Source organism: Corvus moneduloides, chromosome Z (assembly GCF_009650955.1).
Source record: "Corvus moneduloides isolate bCorMon1 chromosome Z, bCorMon1.pri, whole genome shotgun sequence".
Taxonomy (NCBI): domain Eukaryota; kingdom Metazoa; phylum Chordata; class Aves; order Passeriformes; family Corvidae; genus Corvus; species Corvus moneduloides.
Window position 1 is genome coordinate 77185569 of NC_045511.1, and position 27392 is coordinate 77212960.

A 27392-nucleotide genomic window follows, 5' to 3' on the forward strand; every position below is an offset into this window, starting at 1 on the left:
GCCAAAGGCAATGCTGAGAGAAGAGCCTCCGTGCAGTCCAGCTGGGAAGACGACAGCGACCGAGAGCCGGCGCACGACAGCGGGGAACACGCCGGCGTCCGGAGCACGGCGCTCGTGGCCTTGCCGCGGGAGGACGACGAGTGGGACGACGTGAGCGTCCTGGAGCTGCACGAGGAAGAAGAAGAAGACAGGGAGCAAAGACTGGCAGGCTTGGCACGAGATGGGCTCTCCGTGCCTGTCCCTCGGGAGGCTTGGGTGGAGTCGTGGGTGCAGGCATTGGAGTCGTGCCCCCCAGAGCCGCTCTATGCCACGTCTGACCCTCTGGAAGCCCAAACCCCCGTGGAATACCTGTCTTCTCCTGCCTCGGCCGAGCAGGTGCCAGCGGCAGGGCCACAGAGGCCGGGGCCTGCCCCGCACGGGCCCCCCGGCCCCTCACCCGCCCAGCCGGGCGCCCAGGCCCCACGTGGGCAGCTGGCTCCCCACAGGAAACGCCCCTCGCGCTTCAGGCGGGTGCTGCGGGCGCTGCGGGGGCTGTTCCGCTGCCCCTGCCTGGCGGCGCAGCCGGAGGATTAGCGGCCGCTGCCAGCAGCAGCAGGCCGGGCCTGGAGACGGCGGCCGGCCTGCAGCCTGCCGGGCGGCCTGAGGGAGCCGCAGCCGCTGCCCTGGCCTGGCCGCGTCCCTGCGGGCCCGGCCAGCCCCGGCTGCTTCGCAGCGTCCCCACTGGGTCTCCCCAGGAGCAAAGGGGACCCGTGTGGCCAGCCCCGAAGCCGCAGCCATGGGGGACACTTGGTGCCGGGGGGCTCGGCGCTGCATCCCGGCCCATCGTCCAGCTGGGAAGGGACCTGCAACGTCATCGGCTCCCACTGCCAGCCTGGCACCACCACCGGCACCCCTAAACCGTGCCCCCAAGGGCCACATGCACACGACTCTTGCCCACTTCCAGAGACACTGACTCCAGCACCCACCTCCCGGCTGGAACTCCTTCCAAGGCCTGGCCACCCCGCCAGGGAAGAAGTGTTCCTCGTATTGAAGCTGCACCTCCCCTGCTGGGATCTCAGGCCACTTCCTCTCATCCGGAAAGGATTCCATGCTCATCCTTTGCCATTTCATCCACGACGAATGGGCACACACAGGAGCTGTTGCTCCCAGGACACGACCGCACGCTGCCGGACGCGACACACACCATTCTTGCAAAACAAAAAGAAGGTTAGGGTTAAGAAATAGAAGTAGTAAGGAAAAAAAACAAAAATCCCACACCAAAAAACCCACAAAACTTCTCCAAAAACCACAAAAAGAATAAGAGTAGGAATAATTATATTGTATTTTCTAATATTATAATATTATATAAATAGGAATAAAATAGAGAAGAAGAAGAAGAAGAAGGATAAGAAGAAGGATAAGAAGAAAATGAAGTTGATGAAGAAGTAATAGTACTAAAACAGAATAAGAATAGGAGTAACAATAGGAACAAAAATAAGAATAAGAAAATAAGAATAAGAATAAATAAAAATAGAAATAAGAATAAAAGTAAGAAAAAGAGTAAGAATCAGAATAAGAGTAGAAATAAGGAAAAACAAAACATAAGAGTAAGAAAAAGAAAGAAGGACAAGAACAAGAAGAAATAAAAGACCAAGACCAAGAAAAAGACCAAGAATATGAACAAGAAGAAGAAGAAAAAAACAAGAAGAAGAACAAGAAGAAGGAGAACAAGAAGAAGAAGGAGAACAAGGAGAACAAGAAGAAGAACAAAAAGGAGAACAAGAAGAAGGAGAAGAAGAAGGAGAAGAAGAAGGAGAAGAACAAGAACAAGAAGGAGAGGCAGGGAGGAGCCATTATCCCTCCGAGAGCCCCAAAGCGCTCCCCAGGCTCACTGCTGAGGCCTTGCAGCACAGCACTGCACAGGAAGCAAAGTGATGCAACAGATGCAGAGGCTGTTGCAAGAGATTGTGCCAAACTTCTCCCCCGCCAGGGGAGGTACCTGGCCATTCCCCCAGCCCAGGGGTCTGCCCATGTGCTGAACTCAATGTTTTTGTGGCACCCTCAGCACCAAGGAGACCTGATGGAGAGCGTCAACGGGAGCGCTGGCATGCACGGAGGGGTGAAGTTTTCAGCCTAATCTGCCTCTGGCACTCCTTCTCTCCCGCCACCTGATACCTGTTTTCTTTCTTTCTTTCTTTCTCTTTCTTTCTTTTTCTTTCTTTCTTTCTTTCTTTCGTTCTTTCTTTTTCGTTCTTTTTCTTTCTTTCTTTCTCTCTCTCTCTCTGTCTCTTTTTCTTTCTTTCTTTCTCTCATTCACTCCTTTTTCTCCTTCTTTCATTCTCTCCTGTTTTCTTTCTGCCTCTCTCTCCCCCCCATCTCTCACATTAGCTGTTCAGTAAAAGCCACACAAATGACTTTGGCATATGCTCTCGTTTGCACTTCATTCGGGCCCAGGCACTCCTGACCATTTTAATACCCGGCTCGGAACAAGGGGCTGGAAGCCCACGAGGCCGGGGGCTGCCCCGTGCCACGTGCAGTCCTTGGGCTGTGCAAGGGGTGCCGCGGGTGGCCCTTTGTGACACGGGCGCCTCGTGTCAGGGCCCTCGGCGATGCGGGACATCGTGGTGCCCAGAGGCCTTTGTGACACGGGAGCGCCGCGCCCGGCTGAGGCCATACACGGGACCTTGCAGGGCCCTGCGGTGGCCAGTCCCAGGAGCCGCTGTGTCCCGGGAGCTGTCTGTGCTCCAGGCTGCCACAGATGGAGGAGGACAAGGCCTACCCCAACTCCCAGCCCCCCAGCCCCTTGCCCGGCTGGCCGGAAGATCAGGCCCTCAGCGGGCAGTGGCTGGGGGCAGGGGGCAGCTCAGTCCTGCCCCTGTCACAGACTGAGGAGGAGGAGGAGGGGGCCTGTGTCACCACTGAGCAAGAGTGGGAACACGCCGTGGACGAAGAGCTTTCCCCACGGGCAGGCGTCAGGGGCCGACAGCTTTGCCTGTGGGAAGAAGTGACGGTGCGCCAGTTTCGCCGGTGGCAAGAAGAGGTGCCCCGTCAGGAGGTTTGTCCCTGGGCAGCTGTGAGACCCCAGGAGCTGCAGCGCTGGCAGGTACGTGGGAGACCGCAGCGGGCAGATGGGAGACAACAAGAGCTGTCCCAGTGGGCAGAACGGGTGCCAGCGCAGGAAGCGTACCAAGGGGATGAAGATGAGGAGGTGCCACGGGCAGAGACACAGAGCCCCGTCCCTGCCCCACAGAGCCCCGCAGGCTGCAGCCAGGCCCTGCTGGACTCAGCGTGCCGCAGCAGCCGTGAGCCTGGCAGCAAGGCTGGGCTCCGGGTGCCGGGCTCTGGCCAGCAGCCAGAGGAGCAGAGGCACCTGGAGCCCAGCGTGGCTGCACGAGACCAAGCAGCAGCTGCAGGAGAAAGGGGAGAGAGCCCCATCTCTGCCCCGCACAGCCCCTGCTGCCCCCCCAGACCCTCGCCCAGCCCGCGGGGGGCCCAGGGCTGGAGTGAGCAGCAGGAGGAGGCCAAGAGGGGCTCAGTCGGGGCGGAGCGAGAGAGCGAGGAGGGGGCCTTGACTGGGGACCTTGAATTTTCCCAGCGTGACGGTGAGGAGGAGCCAGAGCTCTCCCGAGGAGAAACCCAGCAGTACCAGCGAGTGCCTCCAGGGCAAGCCTGCGCTGAGCCAGAGCTGTCCCCAGGAGATGCTGCTATCTGCCAAGAGCTCTCTGATTGGGATGAAGGCCTTAAGGAAGAGCTGGCCCAAGGAGAATCCGGGAGCTACTGGGATTTCTCTGACTCGGAAGAGCACAGCGAGCAAGAGCCCTCCCAAGCAGAGGTCAAGCCTTCCCCAGCAGTCTCGGATGAGTGCATGGAGCAAGAGCTGGCCCAAGAAGACATTGAGAGCTGCCAAGAATTTTCGGACTCGGGAGAGTATCTTGAGAAGCAGGTGTCCCCACTAGAAGTTGGTAGCTACGACGAACTCTCTGACTGGGATGTGTGCAGCGAGCAAGAGCTGTCCCAGGAAGAAGCCAGGAGCTACCAAGAGCTTTCTGACTGGGAAGAAGACACAAAGCAAGGGCTTTTGCAAGGAGGATTTGCTGGCTCCTCAAAGCTCTCAGACTGGCAAGAACAAAGCCAGCAAGAGCTGTCCCCCAGAGAGGTCGGGAGCTGCCGAGAGCACGTGCACTGGGAAGAGCGCAGTGGCCAAGCGCTTCCTGAAGAGCAAGACTCCAGTGGCCAGGAGGCGGCCAAAGGCAATGCTGAGAGAAGAGCCTCCGTGCAGTCCAGCTGGGAAGACGACAGCGACCGAGAGCCGGCGCACGACAGCGGGGAACATGCCGGCGTCCGGAGCACGGCGCTCGTGGCCTTGCCGCGGGAGGACGACGAGTGGGACGACGTGAGCGTCCTGGAGCTGCACGAGGAAGAAGAAGAAGACAGGGAGCAAAGACTGGCAGGCTTGGCACGAGATGGGCTCTCCGTGCCTGTCCCTCGGGAGGCTTGGGTGGAGTCGTGGGTGCAGGCATTGGAGTCGTGCCCCCCAGAGCCGCTCTATGCCACGTCTGACCCTCTGGAAGCCCAAACCCCCGTGGAATACCTGTCTTCTCCTGTCTCGGCCGAGCAGGTGCCAGCGGCAGGGCCACAGAGGCCGGGGCCTGCCCCGCACGGGCCCCCCGGCCCCTCACCCGCCCAGCCGGGCGCCCAGGCCCCACGTGGGCAGCTGGCTCCCCACAGGAAACGCCCCTCGCGCTTCAGGCGGGTGCTGCGGGCGCTGCGGGGGCTGTTCCGCTGCCCCTGCCTGGCGGCGCAGCCGGAGGATTAGCGGCCGCTGCCAGCAGCAGCAGGCCGGGCCTGGAGACGGCGGCCGGCCTGCAGCCTGCCGGCCGGCCTGAGGGAGCCGCAGCCGCTGCCCTGGCCTGGCCGCGTCCCTGCGGGCCCGGCCAGCCCCGGCTGCTTCGCAGCGTCCCCACTGGGTCTCCCCAGGAGCAAAGGGGACCCGTGTGGCCAGCCCCGAAGCCGCAGCCATGGGGGACACTTGGTGCCGGGGGGCTCGGCGCTGCATCCCGGCCCATCGTCCAGCTGGGAAGGGACCTGCAACGTCATCGGCTCCCACTGCCAGCCTGGCACCACCACCGGCACCCCTAAACCGTGCCCCCAAGGGCCACATGCACACGACTCTTGCCCACTTCCAGAGACACTGACTCCAGCACCCACCTCCCGGCTGGAACTCCTTCCAAGGCCTGGCCACCCCGCCAGGGAAGAAGTATTCCTCGTATTGAAGCTGCACCTCCCCTGCTGGGATCTCAGGCCACTTCCTCTCATCCGGAAAGGATTCCATGCTCATCCTTTGCCATTTCATCCACGACGAATGGGCACACACAGGAGCTGTTGCTCCCAGGACGCGACCGCATGCTGCCAGACTCGACACACACCATTCTTGCAAAACAAAAAGAAGGTTAGGGTTAAGAAATAGAAGTAGTAAGGAAAAAAAACAAAAATCCCACACCAAAAAACCCACAAAACTCCTCCAAAAACCACAAAAAGAATAAGAGTAGGAATAATTATATTGTATTATCTAATATTATAATATTATATAAATAGGAATAAAATAGAGAAGAAGAAGAAGAAGAAGAAGAAGGATAAGAAGAAGGATAAGAAGAAAATGAAGTTGATGAAGAAGTAATAGTACTAAAACAGAATAAGAATAGGAGTAACAATAGGAACAAAAATAAAAATAAGAAAATAAGAATAAGAATAAGAATAAATAAAAATAGAAATAAGAATAAAAGTAAGAAAAAGAGTAAGAATCAGAATAAGAGTAGAAATAAGGAAAAACAGAAGAGTAAGAAAAAGAAAGAAGGACAAGAACAAGAAGAAATAAAAGACCAAGACCAAGAAAAAGACCAAGAATATGAACAAGAAGAAGAAGAAAAAAACAAGAAGAAGAACAAGAAGAAGGAGAACAAGAAGAAGAAGGAGAACAAGGAGAACAAGAAGAAGAACAAAAAGGAGAACAAGAAGAAGGAGAACAAGAAGGAGAAGAAGAAGGAGAAGAAGAAGGAGAAGAACAAGAACAAGAAGGAGAGGCAGGGAGGAGCCATTATCCCTCCGAGAGCCCCAAAGCGCTCCCCAGGCTCACTGCTGAGGCCTTGCAGCACAGCACTGCACAGGAAGCAAAGTGATGCAACAGATGCAGAGGCTGTTGCAAGAGATTGTGCCAAACTTCTCCCCCGCCAGGGGAGGTACCTGGCCATTCCCCCAGCCCAGGGGTCTGCCCATGTGCTGAACTCAATGTTTTTGTGGCACCCTCAGCACCAAGGAGACCTGATGGAGAGCGTCAACGGGAGCGCTGGCATGCACGGAGGGGTGAAGTTTTCAGCCTAATCTGCCTCTGGCACTCCTTCTCTCCCGCCACCTGATACCTGTTTTCTTTCTTTCTTTCTTTCTCTTTCTTTCTTTTTCTTTCTTTCTTTCTTTCTTTCGTTCTTTCTTTTTCGTTCTTTTTCTTTCTTTCTTTCTCTCTCTCTCTCTGTCTCTTTTTCTTTCTTTCTTTCTCTCATTCACTCCTTTTTCTCCTTCTTTCATTCTCTCCTGTTTTCTTTCTGCCTCTCTCTCCCCCCATCTCTCACATTAGCTGTTCAGTAAAAGCCACACAAATGACTTTGGCATATGCTCTCGTTTGCACTTCATTCGGGCCCAGGCACTCCTGACCATTTTAATACCCGGCTCGGAACAAGGGGCTGGAAGCCCACGAGGCCGGGGGCTGCCCCGTGCCACGTGCAGTCCTTGGGCTGTGCAAGGGGTGCCGCGGGTGGCCCTTTGTGACACGGGCGCCTCGTGTCAGGGCCCTCGGCGATGCGGGACATCGTGGTGCCCAGAGGCCTTTGTGACACGGGAGCGCCGCGCCCGGCTGAGGCCATACACGGGACCTTGCAGGGCCCTGCGGTGGCCAGTCCCAGGAGCCGCTGTGTCCCGGGAGCTGTCTGTGCTCCAGGCTGCCACAGATGGAGGAGGACAAGGCCTACCCCAACTCCCAGCCCCCCAGCCCCTTGCCCGGCTGGCCGGAAGATCAGGCCCTCAGCGGGCAGTGGCTGGGGGCAGTGGGCAGCTCAGTCCTGCCCCTGTCACAGACTGAGGAGGAGGAGGAGGGGGCCTGTGTCACCACTGAGCAAGAGTGGGAACACGCTGTGGACGAAGAGCTTTCCCCACGGGCAGGCGTCAGGGGCCGACAGCTTTGCCTGTGGGAAGAAGTGACGGTGCGCCAGTTTCGCCGGTGGCAAGAAGAGGTGCCCCGTCAGGAGGTTTGTCCCTGGGCAGCTGTGAGACCCCAGGAGCTGCAGCGCTGGCAGGTACGTGGGAGACCGCAGCGGGCAGATGGGAGACAACAAGAGCTGTCCCAGTGGGCAGAACGGGTGCCAGCGCAGGAAGCGTACCAAGGGGATGAAGATGAGGAGGTGCCACGGGCAGAGACACAGAGCCCCGTCCCTGCCCCACAGAGCCCCGCAGGCCGCAGCCAGGCCCTGCTGGACTCAGCGTGCCGCAGCAGCCGTGAGCCTGGCAGCAAGGCTGGGCTCCGGGTGCCGGGCTCTGGCCAGCAGCCAGAAGAGCAGAGGCACCTGGAGCCCAGCGTGGCTGCACGAGACCAAGCAGCAGCTGCAGGAGAAAGGGGAGAGAACCCCATCTCTGCCCCGCACAGCCCCTGCTGCCCCCCCAGCCCCTCGCCCAGCCCGCGGGGGGCCCAGGGCTGGAGTGAGCAGCAGGAGGAGGCCAAGAGGGGCTCAGTCGGGGCGGAGCGAAGAGAGCGAGGAGGGGGGCCTTGACTGGGGACCTTGAATTTTCCCAGCGTGACGGTGAGGAGGAGCCAGAGCTCTCCCGAGGAGAAACCCAGCAGTACCAGCGAGTGCCTCCAGGGCAAGCCTGCGCTGAGCCAGAGCTGTCCCCAGGAGATGCTGCTATCTGCCAAGAGCTCTCTGATTGGGATGAAGGCCTTAAGGAAGAGCTGGCCCAAGGAGAATCCGGGAGCTACTGGGATTTCTCTGACTCGGAAGAGCACAGCGAGCAAGAGCCCTCCCAAGCAGAGGTCAAGCCTTCCCCAGCAGTCTCGGATGAGTGCATGGAGCAAGAGCTGGCCCAAGAAGACATTGAGAGCTGCCAAGAATTTTCGGACTCGGGAGAGTATCTTGAGAAGCAGGTGTCCCCACTAGAAGTTGGTAGCTACGACGAACTCTCTGACTGGGATGTGTGCAGCGAGCAAGAGCTGTCCCAGGAAGAAGCCAGGAGCTACCAAGAGCTTTCTGACTGGGAAGAAGACACAAAGCAAGGGCTTTTGCAAGGAGGATTTGCTGGCTCCTCAAAGCTCTCAGACTGGCAAGAACAAAGCCAGCAAGAGCTGTCCCCCAGAGAGGTCGGGAGCTGCCGAGAGCACGTGCACTGGGAAGAGCGCAGTGGCCAAGCGCTTCCTGAAGAGCAAGACTCCAGTGGCCAGGAGGCGGCCAAAGGCAATGCTGAGAGAAGAGCCTCCGTGCAGTCCAGCTGGGAAGACGACAGCGACCGAGAGCCGGCGCACGACAGCGGGGAACACGCCGGCGTCCGGAGCACGGCGCTCGTGGCCTTGCCGCGGGAGGACGACGAGTGGGACGACGTGAGCGTCCTGGAGCTGCACGAGGAAGAAGAAGAAGACAGGGAGCAAAGACTGGCAGGCTTGGCACGAGATGGGCTCTCCGTGCCTGTCCCTCGGGAGGCTTGGGTGGAGTCGTGGGTGCAGGCATTGGAGTCGTGCCCCCCAGAGCCGCTCTATGCCACGTCTGACCCTCTGGAAGCCCAAACTCCCGTGGAATACCTGTCTTCTCCTGCCTCGGCCGAGCAGGTGCCAGCGGCAGGGCCACAGAGGCCGGGGTCTGCCCCGCACGGGCCCCCCGGCCCCTCACCCGCCCAGCCGGGCGCCCAGGCCCCACGTGGGCAGCTGGCTCCCCACAGGAAACGCCCCTCGCGCTTCAGGCGGGTGCTGCGGGCGTTGCGGGGGCTGTTCCGCTGCCCCTGCCTGGCGGCGCAGCCGGAGGATTAGCGGCCGCTGCCAGCAGCAGCAGGCCGGGCCTGGAGACGGCGGCCGGCCTGCAGCCTGCCGGGCGGCCTGAGGGAGCCGCAGCCGCTGCCCTGGCCTGGCCGCGTCCCTGCGGGCCCGGCCAGCCCCGGCTGCTTCGCAGCGTCCCCACTGGGTCTCCCCAGGAGCAAAGGGGACCCGTGTGGCCAGCCCCGAAGCCGCAGCCATGGGGGACACTTGGTGCCGGGGGGCTCGGCGCTGCATCCCGGCCCATCGTCCAGCTGGGAAGGGACCTGCAACGTCATCGGCTCCCACTGCCAGCCTGGCACCACCACCGGCACCCCTAAACCGTGCCCCCAAGGGCCACATGCACACGACTCTTGCCCACTTCCAGAGACACTGACTCCAGCACCCACCTCCCGGCTGGAACTCCTTCCAAGGCCTGGCCACCCCGCCAGGGAAGAAGTGTTCCTCGTATTGAAGCTGCACCTCCCCTGCTGGGATCTCAGGCCACTTCCTCTCATCCGGAAAGGATTCCATGCTCATCCTTTGCCATTTCATCCACGACGAATGGGCACACACAGGAGCTGTTGCTCCCAGGACGCGACCGCATGCTGCCAGACTCGACACACACCATTCTTGCAAAACAAAAAGAAGGTTAGGGTTAAGAAATAGAAGTAGTAAGGAAAAAAAACAAAAATCCCACACCAAAAAACCCACAAAACTCCTCCAAAAACCACAAAAAGAATAAGAGTAGGAATAATTATATTGTATTATCTAATATTATAATATTATATAAATAGGAATAAAATAGAGAAGAAGAAGAAGAAGAAGAAGAAGGATAAGAAGAAGGATAAGAAGAAAATGAAGTTGATGAAGAAGTAATAGTACTAAAACAGAATAAGAATAGGAGTAACAATAGGAACAAAAATAAAAATAAGAAAATAAGAATAAGAATAAGAATAAATAAAAATAGAAATAAGAATAAAAGTAAGAAAAAGAGTAAGAATCAGAATAAGAGTAGAAATAAGGAAAAACAGAAGAGTAAGAAAAAGAAAGAAGGACAAGAACAAGAAGAAATAAAAGACCAAGACCAAGAAAAAGACCAAGAATATGAACAAGAAGAAGAAGAAAAAAACAAGAAGAAGAACAAGAAGAAGGAGAACAAGAAGAAGAAGGAGAACAAGGAGAACAAGAAGAAGAACAAAAAGGAGAACAAGAAGAAGGAGAACAAGAAGGAGAAGAAGAAGGAAAAGAACAAGAACAAGAAGGAGAGGCAGGGAGGAGCCATTATCCCTCCGAGAGCCCCAAAGCGCTCCCCAGGCTCACTGCTGAGGCCTTGCAGCACAGCACTGCACAGGAAGCAAAGTGATGCAACAGATGCAGAGGCTGTTGCAAGAGATTGTGCCAAACTTCTCCCCCGCCAGGGGAGGTACCTGGCCATTCCCCCAGCCCAGGGGTCTGCCCATGTGCTGAACTCAATGTTTTTGTGGCACCCTCAGCACCAAGGAGACCTGATGGAGAGTGTCAACGGGAGCGCTGGCATGCACGGAGGGGTGAAGTTTTCAGCCTAATCTGCCTCTGGCACTCCTTCTCTCCCGCCACCTGATACCTGTTTTCTTTCTTTCTTTCTCTCTCTTTCTTTCTTTTTCTTTCTTTCTTTCTTTCTTTCGTTCTTTCTTTTTCGTTCTTTCTTTCTTTCTTTCTTTCTCTCTCTCTCTCTGTCTCTTTTTCTTTCTTTCTTTCTCTCATTCACTCCTTTTTCTCCTTCTTTCATTCTCTCCTGTTTTCTTTCTGCCTCTCTCTCCCCCCATCTCTCACATTAGCTGTTCAGTAAAAGCCACACAAATGACTTTGGCATATGCTCTCGTTTGCACTTCATTCGGGCCCAGGCACTCCTGACCATTTTAATACCCGGCTCGGAACAAGGGGCTGGAAGCCCACGAGGCCGGGGGCTGCCCCGTGCCACGTGCAGTCCTTGGGCTGTGCAAGGGGTGCCGCGGGTGGCCCTTTGTGACACGGGCGCCTCGTGTCAGGGCCCTCGGCGATGCGGGACATCGTGGTGCCCAGAGGCCTTTGTGACACGGGAGCGCCGCGCCCGGCTGAGGCCATACACGGGACCTTGCAGGGCCCTGCGGTGGCCAGTCCCAGGAGCCGCTGTGTCCCGGGAGCTGTCTGTGCTCCAGGCTGCCACAGATGGAGGAGGACAAGGCCTACCCCAACTCCCAGCCCCCCAGCCCCTTGCCCGGCTGGCCGGAAGATCAGGCCCTCAGCGGGCAGTGGCTGGGGGCAGTGGGCAGCTCAGTCCTGCCCCTGTCACAGACTGAGGAGGAGGAGGAGGGGGCCTGTGTCACCACTGAGCAAGAGTGGGAACACGCCGTGGACGAAGAGCTTTCCCCACGGGCAGGCGTCAGCGGCCGACAGCTTTGCCTGTGGGAAGAAGTGACGGTGCGCCAGTTTCGCCGGTGGCAAGAAGAGGTGCCCCGTCAGGAGGTTTGTCCCTGGGCAGCTGTGAGACCCCAGGAGCTGCAGCGCTGGCAGGTACGTGGGAGACCGCAGTGGGCAGATGGGAGACAACAAGAGCTGTCCCAGTGGGCAGAACGGGTGCCAGCGCAGGAAGCGTACCAAGGGGATGAAGATGAGGAGGTGCCACGGGCAGAGACACAGAGCCCCGTCCCTGCCCCACAGAGCCCCGCAGGCCGCAGCCAGGCCCTGCTGGACTCAGCGTGCCGCAGCAGCCGTGAGCCTGGCAGCAAGGCTGGGCTCCGGGTGCCGGGCTCTGGCCAGCAGCCAGAGGAGCAGAGGCACCTGGAGCCCAGCGTGGCTGCACGAGACCAAGCAGCAGCTGCAGGAGAAAGGGGAGAGAGCCCCATCTCTGCCCCGCACAGCCCCTGCTGCCCCCCCAGCCCCTCGCCCAGCCCGCGGGGGGCCCAGGGCTGGAGTGAGCAGCAGGAGGAGGCCAAGAGGGGCTCAGTCGGGGCAGAGCGAGAGAGCGAGGAGGGGGCCTTGACTGGGGACCTTGAATTTTCCCAGCGTGACGGTGAGGAGGAGCCAGAGCTCTCCCGAGGAGAAACCCAGCAGTACCAGCGAGTGCCTCCAGGGCAAGCCTGCGCTGAGCCAGAGCTGTCCCCAGGAGATGCTGCTATCTGCCAAGAGCTCTCTGATTGGGATGAAGGCCTTAAGCAGGAGCTGGCCCAAGGAGAATCCGGGAGCAACTGGGATTTCTCTGACTCGGAAGAGCACAGCGAGCAAGAGCCCTCCCAAGCAGAGGTCAAGCCTTCCCCAGCAGTCTCGGATGAGTGCATGGAGCAAGAGCTGGCCCAAGAAGACATTGAGAGCTACCTAGTGTATTTGGGCTTCGAAGAATATCTTGAGATACAGGTGTCCCCACTAGAAGCTGGTAGCTACGACAAACTCTCTGACTGGGATGTGTGCAGCGAGCAAGAGCTGTCCCAGGAAGAAGCCAGGAGCTACCAAGAGCTTTCTGACTGGGAAGAAGACACAAAGCAAGGGCTTTTGCAAGGAGGATTTGCTGGCTCCTCAAAGCTCTCAGACTGGCAAGAACAAAGCCAGCAAGAGCTGTCCCCCAGAGAGGTCGGGAGCTGCCGAGAGCACGTGCACTGGGAAGAGCGCAGTGGCCAAGCGCTTCCTGAAGAGCAAGACTCCAGTGGCCAGGAGGCGGCCAAAGGCAATGCTGAGAGAAGAGCCTCCGTGCAGTCCAGCTGGGAAGACGACAGCGACCGAGAGCCGGCGCACGACAGCGGGGAACACGCCGGCGTCCGGAGCACGGCGCTCGTGGCCTTGCCGCGGGAGGACGACGAGTGGGACGACGTGAGCGTCCTGGAGCTGCACGAGGAAGAAGAAGAAGACAGGGAGCAAAGACTGGCAGGCTTGGCACGAGATGGGCTCTCCGTGCCTGTCCCTCGGGAGGCTTGGGTGGAGTCGTGGGTGCAGGCATTGGAGTCGTGCGCCCCAGAGCCGCTCTATGCCACGTCTGACCCTCTGGAAGCCCAAACCCCCGTGGAATACCTGTCTTCTCCTGCCTCGGCCGAGCAGGTGCCAGCGGCAGGGCCACAGAGGCCGGGGCCTGCCCCGCACGGGCCCCCCGGCCCCTCACCCGCCCAGCCGGGCGCCCAGGCCCCACGTGGGCAGCTGGCTCCCCACAGGAAACGCCGCTCGCGCTTCAGGCGGGTGCTGCGGGCGCTGCGGGGGCTGTTCCGCTGCCCCTGCCTGGCGGCGCAGCCGGAGGATTAGCGGCCGCTGCCAGCAGCAGCAGGCCGGGCCTGGAGACGGCGGCCGGCCTGCAGCCTGCCGGGCGGCCTGAGGGAGCCGCACCTGCTGATCCATATTGAATCTGCACCTCCCCTGCTGGGATCTCAGGCCACTTCCGCTCATCCAGAAAGGATTCCATGCTCATCCTTTGCCATTTCATCCACGACGAATGGGCACACACAGGAGCTGTTGCTCCCAGGACACGACCGCACGCTGCCGGACTTGACACACACCATTCTTGCAAAACAGAAGAAAGTTAGGGTTAAGAAATAGAAGTAGTAAGAAAAAAACCCCAAAAATCCCACACCAAAAAAACCACAAAACTCCTCCAAAAAAACTCAAAAAGAATAAGAGTAGGAATAATAAGAAGAATAAGAAGAAAATTAAGTCAGTGAAGAAGTAATAGTACTAAAACAGAATAATAGGAGTAACAATAGGAACAAAAATAATAAGAATAAGAATATAACAATAACAATAAATAAGAATAGAAATGAGTAACAAAAAGAATTTGAATAAGAATACAGAATAAGAATAAATAAGAATAGAAATAAGAGTAAGAAAAAGAATAAGAATAAGAATAAGAATAAGAATAAGAATAAGAATAAATAAGACTAGAAATAAGAATAAGAGTAAGAAAATGAATAAGAATCAGAATAAGAGTCAAAATAAGGAAAAGAATAAGTGTAAGAAAAAGAAGAACAAGAAGAAGAAAAAAAAGACCCAAGAAAAAGAGCAAGAACACAAATGTAGAGGAATTCCTTGTGGAACAGGGGCATGAGATACCCCAGGAGAGCTTGGGCATCCCAGGGCTGTTGCAGAAGTACCCCTGACGGGGCCCCAGGCTGAAGATAGGCTTGCAAGGCACCTGCTAGCCAGCAGCCTTTAACAGCCTTGGGAAAAGGTATACACTGGTCAGCTCCCGCGCTGCTTAGAGGCTTTCTCATGGGAAAGGGGCGTGAACTTGGCAAAGTATAACTTGGTGAAGGTAAGCACGATGCTCAAATTGTATCAGTGTTTGTATCATGACTCCGGGTGGCTCTCCTGCACCCGGGACCCCCCCCTGCCCCCCCCACTAAACACAAAGAAAAAAGCAAAGATGAAAAAGAAGAATAAGAACAAGACCAAGAAAAAGAACAAGAATACAAAACATGAAGAACAAGAAGAAGACAACGTAAAAGGAGAACAAGAACAAGACCAAGAACATGAACGAGAAGAACAAGGACAAGAACAAGGACCAGAAGAAGAAGAAGAACAAGGAGAAATACAAGAAGGAGAGGCAGGGAGGAGCCACTATCCCTCCGAGAGCCCCAAAGCGCTCCCCAGGCTCACTGCTGAGGCCTTGCAGCACAGCACTGCACAGGAAGCAAAGTGATGCAACAGATGCAGAGGCTGTTGCAAGAGATTGTGCCAAACTTCTCCCCCGCCAGGGGAGGTACCTGGCCATTCCCCCAGCCCAGGGGTCTGCCCATGTGCTGAACTCAATGTTTTTGTGGCACCCTCAGCACCAAGGAGACCTGATGGAGAGCGTCAACGGGAGCGCTGGCATGCACGGAGGGGTGAAGTTTTCAGCCTAATCTGCCTCTGGCACTCCTTCTCTCCCGCCACCTGATACCTGTTTTCTTTCTTTCTTTCTTTCTCTTTCTTTCTTTTTCTTTCTTTCTTTCTTTCTTTCGTTCTTTCTTTTTCGTTCTTTTTCTTTCTTTCTTTCTCTCTCTCTCTCTGTCTCTTTTTCTTTCTTTCTTTCTCTCATTCACTCCTTTTTCTCCTTCTTTCATTCTCTCCCGTTTTCTTTCTGCCTCTCTCTCCCCCCATCTCTCACATTAACTGTTCAGTAAAAGCCACACAAATGACTTTGGCATATGCTCTCGTTTGCACTTCATTCGGGCCCAGGCACTCCTGACCATTTTAATACCCGGCTCGGAACAAGGGGCTGGAAGCCCACGAGGCCGGGGGCTGCCCCGTGCCACGTGCAGTCCTTGGGCTGTGCAAGGGGTGCCGCGGGTGGCCCTTTGTGACACGGGCGCCTCGTGTCAGGGCCCTCGGCGATGCGGGACATCGTGGTGCCCAGAGGCCTTTGTGACACGGGAGCGCCGCGCCCGGCTGAGGCCATACACGGGACCTTGCAGGGCCCTGCGGTGGCCAGTCCCAGGAGCCGCTGTGTCCCGGGAGCTGTCTGTGCTCCAGGCTGCCACAGATGGAGGAGGACAAGGCCTACCCCAACTCCCAGCCCCCCAGCCCCTTGCCCGGCTGGCCGGAAGATCAGGCCCTCAGCGGGCAGTGGCTGGGGGCAGTGGGCAGCTCAGTCCTGCCCCTGTCACAGACTGAGGAGGAGGAGGAGGGGGCCTGTGTCACCACTGAGCAAGAGTGGGAACACGCTGTGGACGAAGAGCTTTCCCCACGGGCAGGCGTCAGGGGCCGACAGCTTTGCCTGTGGGAAGAAGTGACGGTGCGCCAGTTTCGCCGGTGGCAAGAAGAGGTGCCCCGTCAGGAGGTTTGTCCCTGGGCAGCTGTGAGACCCCAGGAGCTGCAGCGCTGGCAGGTACGTGGGAGACCGCAGCGGGCAGATGGGAGACAACAAGAGCTGTCCCAGTGGGCAGAACGGGTGCCAGCGCAGGAAGCGTACCAAGGGGATGAAGATGAGGAGGTGCCACGGGCAGAGACACAGAGCCCCGTCCCTGCCCCACAGAGCCCCGCAGGCCGCAGCCAGGCCCTGCTGGACTCAGCGTGCCGCAGCAGCCGTGAGCCTGGCAGCAAGGCTGGGCTCCGGGTGCCGGGCTCTGGCCAGCAGCCAGAGGAGCAGAGGCACCCGGAGCCCAGCGTGGCTGCACGAGACCAAGCAGCAGCTGCAGGAGAAAGGGGAGAGAGCCCCATCTCTGCCCCGCACAGCCCCTGCTGCCCCCCCAGCCCCTCGCCCAGCCCGCGGGGGGCCCAGGGCTGGAGTGAGCAGCAGGAGGAGGCCAAGAGGGGCTCAGTCGGGGCGGAGCGAGAGAGCGAGGAGGGGGCCTTGACTGGGGACCTTGAATTTTCCCAGCGTGACGGTGAGGAGGAGCCAGAGCTCTCCCGAGGAGAAACCCAGCAGTACCAGCGAGTGCCTCCAGGGCAAGCCTGCGCTGAGCCAGAGCTGTCCCCAGGAGATGCTGCTATCTGCCAAGAGCTCTCTGATTGGGATGAAGGCCTTAAGGAAGAGCTGGCCCAAGGAGAATCCGGGAGCTACTGGGATTTCTCTGACTCGGAAGAGCACAGCGAGCAAGAGCCCTCCCAAGCAGAGGTCAAGCCTTCCCCAGCAGTCTCGGATGAGTGCATGGAGCAAGAGCTGGCCCAAGAAGACATTGAGAGCTGCCAAGAATTTTCGGACTCGGGAGAGTATCTTGAGAAGCAGGTGTCCCCACTAGAAGTTGGTAGCTACGACGAACTCTCTGACTGGGATGTGTGCAGCGAGCAAGAGCTGTCCCAGGAAGAAGCCAGGAGCTACCAAGAGCTTTCTGACTGGGAAGAAGACACAAAGCAAGGGCTTTTGCAAGGAGGATTTGCTGGCTCCTCAAAGCTCTCAGACTGGCAAGAACAAAGCCAGCAAGAGCTGTCCCCCAGAGAGGTCGGGAGCTGCCGAGAGCACGTGCACTGGAAGAGCGCAGTGGCCAAGCGCTTCCTGAAGAGCAAGACTCCAGTGGCCAGGAGGCGGCCAAAGGCAATGCTGAGAGAAGAGCCTCCGTGCAGTCCAGCTGGGAAGACGACAGCGACCGAGAGCCGGCGCACGACAGCGGGGAACACGCCGGCGTCCGGAGCACGGCGCTCGTGGCCTTGCCGCGGGAGGACGACGAGTGGGACGACGTGAGCGTCCTGGAGCTGCACGAGGAAGAAGAAGAAGACAGGGAGCAAAGACTGGCAGGCTTGGCACGAGATGGGCTCTCCGTGCCTGTCCCTCGGGAGGCTTGGGTGGAGTCGTGGGTGCAGGCATTGGAGTCGTGCCCCCCAGAGCCGCTCTATGCCACGTCTGACCCTCTGGAAGCCCAAACTCCCGTGGAATACCTGTCTTCTCCTGCCTCGGCCGAGCAGGTGCCAGCGGCAGGGCCACAGAGGCCGGGGTCTGCCCCGCACGGGCCCCCCGGCCCCTCACCCGCCCAGCCGGGCGCCCAGGCCCCACGTGGGCAGCTGGCTCCCCACAGGAAACGCCCCTCGCGCTTCAGGCGGGTGCTGCGGGCGCTGCGGGGGCTGTTCCGCTGCCCCTGCCTGGCGGCGCAGCCGGAGGATTAGCGGCCGCTGCCAGCAGCAGCAGGCCGGGCCTGGAGACGGCGGCCGGCCTGCAGCCTGCCGGCCGGCCTGAGGGAGCCGCAGCCGCTGCCCTGGCCTGGCCGCGTCCCTGCGGGCCCGGCCAGCCCCGGCTGCTTCGCAGCGTCCCCACTGGGTCTCCCCAGGAGCAAAGGGGACCCGTGTGGCCAGCCCCGAAGCCGCAGCCATGGGGGACACTTGGTGCCGGGGGGCTCGGCGCTGCATCCCGGCCCATCGTCCAGCTGGGAAGGGACCTGCAACGTCATCGGCTCCCACTGCCAGCCTGGCACCACCACCGGCACCCCTAAACCGTGCCCCCAAGGGCCACATGCACACGACTCTTGCCCACTTCCAGAGACACTGACTCCAGCACCCACCTCCCGGCTGGAACTCCTTCCAAGGCCTGGCCACCCCGCCAGGGAAGAAGTGTTCCTCGTATTGAAGCTGCACCTCCCCTGCTGGGATCTCAGGCCACTTCCTCTCATCCGGAAAGGATTCCATGCTCATCCTTTGCCATTTCATCCACGACGAATGGGCACACACAGGAGCTGTTGCTCCCAGGACGCGACCGCATGCTGCCAGACTCGACACACACCATTCTTGCAAAACAAAAAGAAGGTTAGGGTTAAGAAATAGAAGTAGTAAGGAAAAAAAACAAAAATCCCACACCAAAAAAACCACAAAACTCCTCCAAAAACCACAAAAAGAATAAGAGTAGGAATAATTATATTGTATTATCTAATATTATAATATTATATAAATAGGAATAAAATAGAGAAGAAGAAGAAGAAGAAGAAGAAGGATAAGAAGAAGGATAAGAAGAAAATGAAGTTGATGAAGAAGTAATAGTACTAAAACAGAATAAGAATAGGAGTAACAATAGGAACAAAAATAAAAATAAGAAAATAAGAATAAGAATAAGAATAAATAAAAATAGAAATAAGAATAAAAGTAAGAAAAAGAGTAAGAATCAGAATAAGAGTAGAAATAAGGAAAAACAGAAGAGTAAGAAAAAGAAAGAAGGACAAGAACAAGAAGAAATAAAAGACCAAGACCAAGAAAAAGACCAAGAATATGAACAAGAAGAAGAAGAAAAAAACAAGAAGAAGAACAAGAAGAAGGAGAACAAGAAGAAGAAGGAGAACAAGGAGAACAAGAAGAAGAACAAAAAGGAGAACAAGAAGAAGGAGAACAAGAAGGAGAAGAAGAAGGAGAAGAACAAGAACAAGAAGGAGAGGCAGGGAGGAGCCATTATCCCTCCGAGAGGCCCAAAGCGCTCCCCAGGCTCACTGCTGAGGCCTTGCAGCACAGCACTGCACAGGAAGCAAAGTGATGCAACAGATGCAGAGGCTGTTGCAAGAGATTGTGCCAAACTTCTCCCCCGCCAGGGGAGGTACCTGGCCATTCCCCCAGCCCAGGGGTCTGCCCATGTGCTGAACTCAATGTTTTTGTGGCACCCTCAGCACCAAGGAGACCTGATGGAGAGCGTCAACGGGAGCGCTGGCATGCACGGAGGGGTGAAGTTTTCAGCCTAATCTGCCTCTGGCACTCCTTCTCTCCCGCCACCTGATACCTGTTTTCTTTCTTTCTTTCTTTCTCTTTCTTTCTTTTTCTTTCTTTCTTTCTTTCTTTCGTTCTTTCTTTTTCGTTCTTTTTCTTTCTTTCTTTCTCTCTCTCTCTCTGTCTCTTTTTCTTTCTTTCTTTCTCTCATTCACTCCTTTTTCTCCTTCTTTCATTCTCTCCTGTTTTCTTTCTGCCTCTCTCTCCCCCCATCTCTCACATTAGCTGTTCAGTAAAAGCCACACAAATGACTTTGGCATATGCTCTCGTTTGCACTTCATTCGGGCCCAGGCACTCCTGACCATTTTAATACCCGGCTCGGAACAAGGGGCTGGAAGCCCACGAGGCCGGGGGCTGCCCCGTGCCACGTGCAGTCCTTGGGCTGTGCAAGGGGTGCCGCGGGTGGCCCTTTGTGACACGGGCGCCTCGTGTCAGGGCCCTCGGCGATGCGGGACATCGTGGTGCCCAGAGGCCTTTGTGACACGGGAGCGCCGCGCCCGGCTGAGGCCATACACGGGACCTTGCAGGGCCCTGCGGTGGCCAGTCCCAGGAGCCGCTGTGTCCCGGGAGCTGTCTGTGCTCCAGGCTGCCACAGATGGAGGAGGACAAGGCCTACCCCAACTCCCAGCCCCCCAGCCCCTTGCCCGGCTGGCCGGAAGATCAGGCCCTCAGCGGGCAGTGGCTGGGGGCAGGGGGCAGCTCAGTCCTGCCCCTGTCACAGACTGAGGAGGAGGAGGAGGGGGCCTGTGTCACCACTGAGCAAGAGTGGGAACACGCCGTGGACGAAGAGCTTTCCCCACGGGCAGGCGTCAGGGGCCGACAGCTTTGCCTGTGGGAAGAAGTGACGGTGCGCCAGTTTCGCCGGTGGCAAGAAGAGGTGCCCCGTCAGGAGGTTTGTCCCTGGGCAGCTGTGAGACCCCAGGAGCTGCAGCGCTGGCAGGTACGTGGGAGACCGCAGCGGGCAGATGGGAGACAACAAGAGCTGTCCCAGTGGGCAGAACGGGTGCCAGCGCAGGAAGCGTACCAAGGGGATGAAGATGAGGAGGTGCCACGGGCAGAGACACAGAGCCCCGTCCCTGCCCCACAGAGCCCCGCAGGCTGCAGCCAGGCCCTGCTGGACTCAGCGTGCCGCAGCAGCCGTGAGCCTGGCAGCAAGGCTGGGCTCCGGGTGCCGGGCTCTGGCCAGCAGCCAGAGGAGCAGAGGCACCCGGAGCCCAGCGTGGCTGCACGAGACCAAGCAGCAGCTGCAGGAGAAAGGGGAGAGAGCCCCATCTCTGCCCCGCACAGCCCCTGCTGCCCCCCCAGACCCTCGCCCAGCCCGCGGGGGGCCCAGGGCTGGAGTGAGCAGCAGGAGGAGGCCAAGAGGGGCTCAGTCGGGGCGGAGCGAGAGAGCGAGGAGGGGGCCTTGACTGGGGACCTTGAATTTTCCCAGCGTGACGGTGAGGAGGAGCCAGAGCTCTCCCGAGGAGAAACCCAGCAGTACCAGCGAGTGCCTCCAGGGCAAGCCTGCGCTGAGCCAGAGCTGTCCCCAGGAGATGCTGCTATCTGCCAAGAGCTCTCTGATTGGGATGAAGGCCTTAAGGAAGAGCTGGCCCAAGGAGAATCCGGGAGCTACTGGGATTTCTCTGACTCGGAAGAGCACAGCGAGCAAGAGCCCTCCCAAGCAGAGGTCAAGCCTTCCCCAGCAGTCTCGGATGAGTGCATGGAGCAAGAGCTGGCCCAAGAAGACATTGAGAGCTGCCAAGAATTTTCGGACTCGGGAGAGTATCTTGAGAAGCAGGTGTCCCCACTAGAAGTTGGTAGCTACGACGAACTCTCTGACTGGGATGTGTGCAGCGAGCAAGAGCTGTCCCAGGAAGAAGCCAGGAGCTACCAAGAGCTTTCTGACTGGGAAGAAGACACAAAGCAAGGGCTTTTGCAAGGAGGATTTGCTGGCTCCTCAAAGCTCTCAGACTGGCAAGAACAAAGCCAGCAAGAGCTGTCCCCCAGAGAGGTCGGGAGCTGCCGAGAGCACGTGCACTGGGAAGAGCGCAGTGGCCAAGCGCTTCCTGAAGAGCAAGACTCCAGTGGCCAGGAGGCGGCCAAAGGCAATGCTGAGAGAAGAGCCTCCGTGCAGTCCAGCTGGGAAGACGACAGCGACCGAGAGCCGGCGCACGACAGCGGGGAACATGCCGGCGTCCGGAGCACGGCGCTCGTGGCCTTGCCGCGGGAGGACGACGAGTGGGACGACGTGAGCGTCCTGGAGCTGCACGAGGAAGAAGAAGAAGACAGGGAGCAAAGACTGGCAGGCTTGGCACGAGATGGGCTCTCCGTGCCTGTCCCTCGGGAGGCTTGGGTGGAGTCGTGGGTGCAGGCATTGGAGTCGTGCCCCCCAGAGCCGCTCTATGCCACGTCTGACCCTCTGGAAGCCCAAACCCCCGTGGAATACCTGTCTTCTCCTGTCTCGGCCGAGCAGGTGCCAGCAGCAGGGCCACAGAGGCCGGGGTCTGCCCCGCACGGGCCCCCCGGCCCCTCACCCGCCCAGCCGGGCGCCCAGGCCCCACGTGGGCAGCTGGCTCCCCACAGGAAACGCCCCTCGCGCTTCAGGCGGGTGCTGCGGGCGCTGCGGGGGCTGTTCCGCTGCCCCTGCCTGGCGGCGCAGCCGGAGGATTAGCGGCCGCTGCCAGCAGCAGCAGGCCGGGCCTGGAGACGGCGGCCGGCCTGCAGCCTGCCGGGCGGCCTGAGGGAGCCGCAGCCGCTGCCCTGGCCTGGCCGCGTCCCTGCGGGCCCGGCCAGCCCCGGCTGCTTCGCAGCGTCCCCACTGGGTCTCCCCAGGAGCAAAGGGGACCCGTGTGGCCAGCCCCGAAGCCGCAGCCATGGGGGACACTTGGTGCCGGGGGGCTCGGCGCTGCATCCCGGCCCATCGTCCAGCTGGGAAGGGACCTGCAACGTCATCGGCTCCCACTGCCAGCCTGGCACCACCACCGGCACCCCTAAACCGTGCCCCCAAGGGCCACATGCACACGACTCTTGCCCACTTCCAGAGACACTGACTCCAGCACCCACCTCCCGGCTGGAACTCCTTCCAAGGCCTGGCCACCCCGCCAGGGAAGAAGTGTTCCTCGTATTGAAGCTGCACCTCCCCTGCTGGGATCTCAGGCCACTTCCTCTCATCCGGAAAGGATTCCATGCTCATCCTTTGCCATTTCATCCACGACGAATGGGCACACACAGGAGCTGTTGCTCCCAGGACGCGACCGCATGCTGCCAGACTCGACACACACCATTCTTGCAAAACAAAAAGAAGGTTAGGGTTAAGAAATAGAAGTAGTAAGGAAAAAAAACAAAAATCCCACACCAAAAAACCCACAAAACTCCTCCAAAAACCACAAAAAGAATAAGAGTAGGAATAATTATATTGTATTATCTAATATTATAATATTATATAAATAGGAATAAAATAGAGAAGAAGAAGAAGAAGAAGAAGAAGGATAAGAAGAAGGATAAGAAGAAAATGAAGTTGATGAAGAAGTAATAGTACTAAAACAGAATAAGAATAGGAGTAACAATAGGAACAAAAATAAAAATAAGAAAATAAGAATAAGAATAAGAATAAATAAAAATAGAAATAAGAATAAAAGTAAGAAAAAGAGTAAGAATCAGAATAAGAGTAGAAATAAGGAAAAACAGAAGAGTAAGAAAAAGAAAGAAGGACAAGAACAAGAAGAAATAAAAGACCAAGACCAAGAAAAAGACCAAGAATATGAACAAGAAGAAGAAGAAAAAAACAAGAAGAAGAACAAGAAGAAGGAGAACAAGAAGAAGAAGGAGAACAAGGAGAACAAGAAGAAGAACAAAAAGGAGAACAAGAAGAAGGAGAACAAGAAGGAGAAGGAGAAGAAGAAGGAGAAGAACAAGAACAAGAAGGAGAGGCAGGGAGGAGCCATTATCCCTCCGAGAGCCCCAAAGCGCTCCCCAGGCTCACTGCTGAGGCCTTGCAGCACAGCACTGCACAGGAAGCAAAGTGATGCAACAGATGCAGAGGCTGTTGCAAGAGATTGTGCCAAACTTCTCCCCCGCCAGGGGAGGTACCTGGCCATTCCCCCAGCCCAGGGGTCTGCCCATGTGCTGAACTCAATGTTTTTGTGGCACCCTCAGCACCAAGGAGACCTGATGGAGAGCGTCAACGGGAGCGCTGGCATGCACGGAGGGGTGAAGTTTTCAGCCTAATCTGCCTCTGGCACTCCTTCTCTCCCCCCACCTGATACCTGTTTTCTCTTCTTTATTTCTTTCCTTTCTTTCCTATCTTTTTCTTTCTTTTTTTTCTTTCTTTCGTTTTCTTTCTATGTTCATTCTCTTTCATTGTCTCTTTTGCTCTCTCCATTTGTGCTTTCTTTTTTTCCTTCTTTCCTTCTTTCTTCCTTTCTTTCCTCTTTTCTTCATTTTTTTCTCTTATTCTCCTTTTCCTTCTTTCTTCTCTTTTACTCTCATCCTTTCTTCCTTTCTTACAATTCTTTCCTTCCTCTCCTTTTTCTTTCTTTCCTTTCTTTCTCTTTCTTCTCTCTCTCTTCCATTTTTCCTGTCTTTCCCTTCTTTCTTTTCTTTTCTACCACTCTTTTCTTTCCTTTTTCTTTAGTTCCTTTCTTTCTTTCTCTCTTTGTCTCCTACTTTCTCTATGTTCATTCTCTTTTCTTCGCTTTTGTTCTTTCACTTTTTCTAATTTTCTTTCTTTTCTATTTTTTTTTCTTTCTGTTTCTATGTTCATTCTCTTTCATTGTCTCTTTTGTTCTTTCTTTTTGTTATTTTCTTTCTCTCTTTTTCTTTTTCTTTCTTTCTTTCTCTCGTTCTTCTTTTTCCCTGCTCCTTTCTTCCTTTCTTTCTTTCCTTTCTTCCCTATCACTCTTTGTTTCCTTTTTCTTTTTTTCTTTTCATTCTTTCTCCCCTTCTCTTTCTTCTTTTTCTCTCTTCCATTCTTCCCTTCTTTCCTTTCTTTCTTTCTCTCTTTTCTTCATTTTTCCTTTCTTTTTCTTTTTTCTCTCTTCCTTTCTTTCCTCTCTTTCCTTTCTCTCCTTTTTCTTATTCTTTCTCTTTCTTTTCTCTCTCTTCCATTCTTCCTTTCTTTTCTATCAGTCTTTTCTTTCTTTCCTATTATTTTCTTTAGTTTCTTTCTTTCTTTCTTTCTTCCTTCCTTTCTTCCTTTCTTCCTTCCTTCCTTTCTTCCTTTCTTCCTTCCTTCCTTTCTTTCTTTCTTTCTTTTCTTTCTTTTCTTTCTTTTCTTTCTTTCTTTTCTCTTTCTTTCTTTCTTTCTTTTTCTTTCTTTTCTCTCTTCTCTCTTCTCTTTCTCTTTCTTTCCTTTCTTTCCTTTCTTTCCTTTCTTTCTTTCCTTTCTGTCTTTCCTTTCTTTCTTTCCTTTCTTTCTTTCCTTTCTTTCTTTCCTTTCTTTCTTTCCTTTCTTTCCTTTCTTTCCTTTCTTCCCTTTCTTTCCTTTCTTTCTTTCCTTTCTGTCTTTCCTTTCTTTCCTTTCTTTCCTTTCTTTCTTTCCTTTCTTTCCTTTCTTTCCTTTCTTTCCTTTCTTTCCTTTCTTTCTTTCCTTTCTTTCTTTCCTTTCTTTCCTTTCTTTCTTTCCTTTCTTTCCTTTCTTTCTTTCCTTTCTTTCTTTCCTTTCTTTCCTTTCTTTCTTTCCTTTCTTTCTTTCCTTTCTTTCCTTTCTTTCCTTTCTTTCCTTTCTTTCTTTCCTTTCTTTCTTTCCTTTCTTTCCTTTCTTTCTTTCCTTTCTGTCTTTCCTTTCTTTCTTTCATTTCTTTCTTTCCTTTCTTTCCTTTCTTTCTTTTCTTTCTTTCCTTTCTTTCCTTTCTTTCTTTCCTTTCTTTCTTTCCTTTCTTTCTTTCCTTTCTTTCCTTTCTTTCTTTCCTTTCTGTCTTTCCTTTCTTTCTTTCCTTTCTTTCTTTCCTTTCTTTCTTTCCTTTCTTTCTTTTTCCTTCCCTCCTCTTCCTCTCTTCTGCTTTTTCTTTCTTTTCAGGCAAAATAATAAAAACCTGTGAGAACTGGGAACAAAAGTTATCGCAGTTTGTTAATCTAATACTAATTTTCTCTTTTTATGACAACGGCCTATGTATAGAGGATGAAATCTTTGAGCACAAAAAACATTTACAGCTTCTCGGTGCCCTATCCTATTTATCTGCACACTTTAAAAGAAATAAAGGATAAAATTACTGAACTACACACTACAGTGCAAATCCTATCATTTAACTCATAGTTACAGGGACAATATCTGAAAACAAAAGCAATGCCATTTTGTCCACTTCTGTGTCCTGCAAACCCAGTGGAGTTCTTTGTGCTACTAGAGTTTGGACAAGGAGAATATCCAGCTGATCTAAACCTACTTAGCATTTTCAAAAGTTTCTTCAGCTACAATCTTTGTCAAACCTCCTATTAGTGCACTCCCCTCATTCCTAAAGGTTTTCATGTCCACTTTTAACATCGTAAGCTGCAACATGTTGTTACCGCCACTATTTTTATCGTGTGGCACTACCCAGAAAAGTGTATCTTCATCATCTTTCCCATATTTAGTTGCAGGTGCCTGACAGATCATTTTGATTCCTAGCCTGCATTGTCTCAGAATAAACAAGATGTTTAACAGCTCTTTTAACTTATCCTCATAGGTCAAATCTGTTTCCCTAACCATTTTGGCAACTCACTGCTGAACAAATCCCTCACTGCTCTTAAAATGTTGTATCAAAAACTGGACAGTGTTTCAGTTATGGCCGCATTAGTGCAGATCAGAGGTAGAGAATAACTTCCCCTGACCTCCTGGGTGCGCAGTTTTCTTTATTCTACATGGAAACCTGTTTCTCACTTATTTTCAATCCGGTGGCCACACAGATTCCAAGTCCTTTTTACCAGAGCATCCACCCAAGCAGTCAGTCTGTCCCATACCTACCTGGATGCTCTAATCCCCTTCACAAAGTCATTCTGCCTCAGATGTAAAACGGAACTTCCATTTGTTGAAACTCAAGACTAGTAGTAGAGTGTTTCTGGAATAAGTTTCTCTGGACTAAGTGCTACCATTTGTCATATTAAACACTATGAAGTGATTTTAAAAAAAACCCCATAGCTGGTATGTTTTAAAGACTTTTTTGTGCTTGCTCTCCTTAAAGATGTCCCCTTCAGCTATCATGGCCTTCTCTTAATTGTATGGTATTTTTCAGGTCATACTGTCCTTGCTCTGTCAGCACTCTCAGGTGAAATCCACCTGTCCCTATGAATTCTGAACACAGTTTCTGTACATAATTTCTAATCCAGTAGATCACCTATGAGAATGCTGATATAATGCTGATACAGTTGTTTTTTACCTTTGTGTACTGACCATCTGCCCTATGATATTTTTTATATTAATATGAATGTGTATATATATACATAGGTATGTATGGTTACATTTTAAAACCCCTTCACTTTTGCTTAAAACATTTTTTTCTTAAGGAAGAGAGCTTTCTACCATTTAACAAGAAAATTCCAATTCCCGAATGATTAAATGATTAAAAAATTAAATCTGTTGTAACATTCCTCTTATTAAGCCAGAAGTGCACTTTACAACTGCAGCAGAGACTGTTAAGCTTTCAGAGATTTTATTCAGTTAAGAGAAGCCAAAAGTTTAGAGTGAAGGAAATATTGAGCAGGTAACCATCTTTCAGTGTGTAACTGCTTGGCACACTGAAAGAAGGCACAATTTAACAGAGATTTTTAGACACACACATGGAAAAGAAAGCATATTGCTGTTCTCTCAAAATGGAAATTCTGGTTCTAGCAGCCACACCTGTATTTGATGAACTTAGTGTGAAAGTGCAAAATTTATTACAGTCTGCATGAACAGCCACTCACAAATATCACAAGAAGGCTACATAAGAAATTCTGTCATTTTCTTCATGTATATAAAATATACATTTTATATTGTATTATAAAGAGATGTAAAGGCTGTGCATGGCTAAACCAAGTACCGCCATGTCAGCTTTTTTTTTTTTGTGCGATGCTTGGGAGATTACTTCTGAGAGTAACTGAGGGAGAGGCAGTCAGGCAGCACATATCCTACACCACAGGAGATGTCTCTAATAAGATGTGAGATACAGGCATTACAAAAACTGTTTCAAGGATGCTATAAACCTGACATTCTTCAGTTTAAGGAAAACTATTTGTCTGTAATGTAAGTCTCAGAAGCCAACCTGTGGTGCATGGGGGAATATGGCAGGAAGAAAGAGAGAGATTTTATAGTCCCCTTTTGCTGTTTGGGGTTTTTTGTTCTATTGGT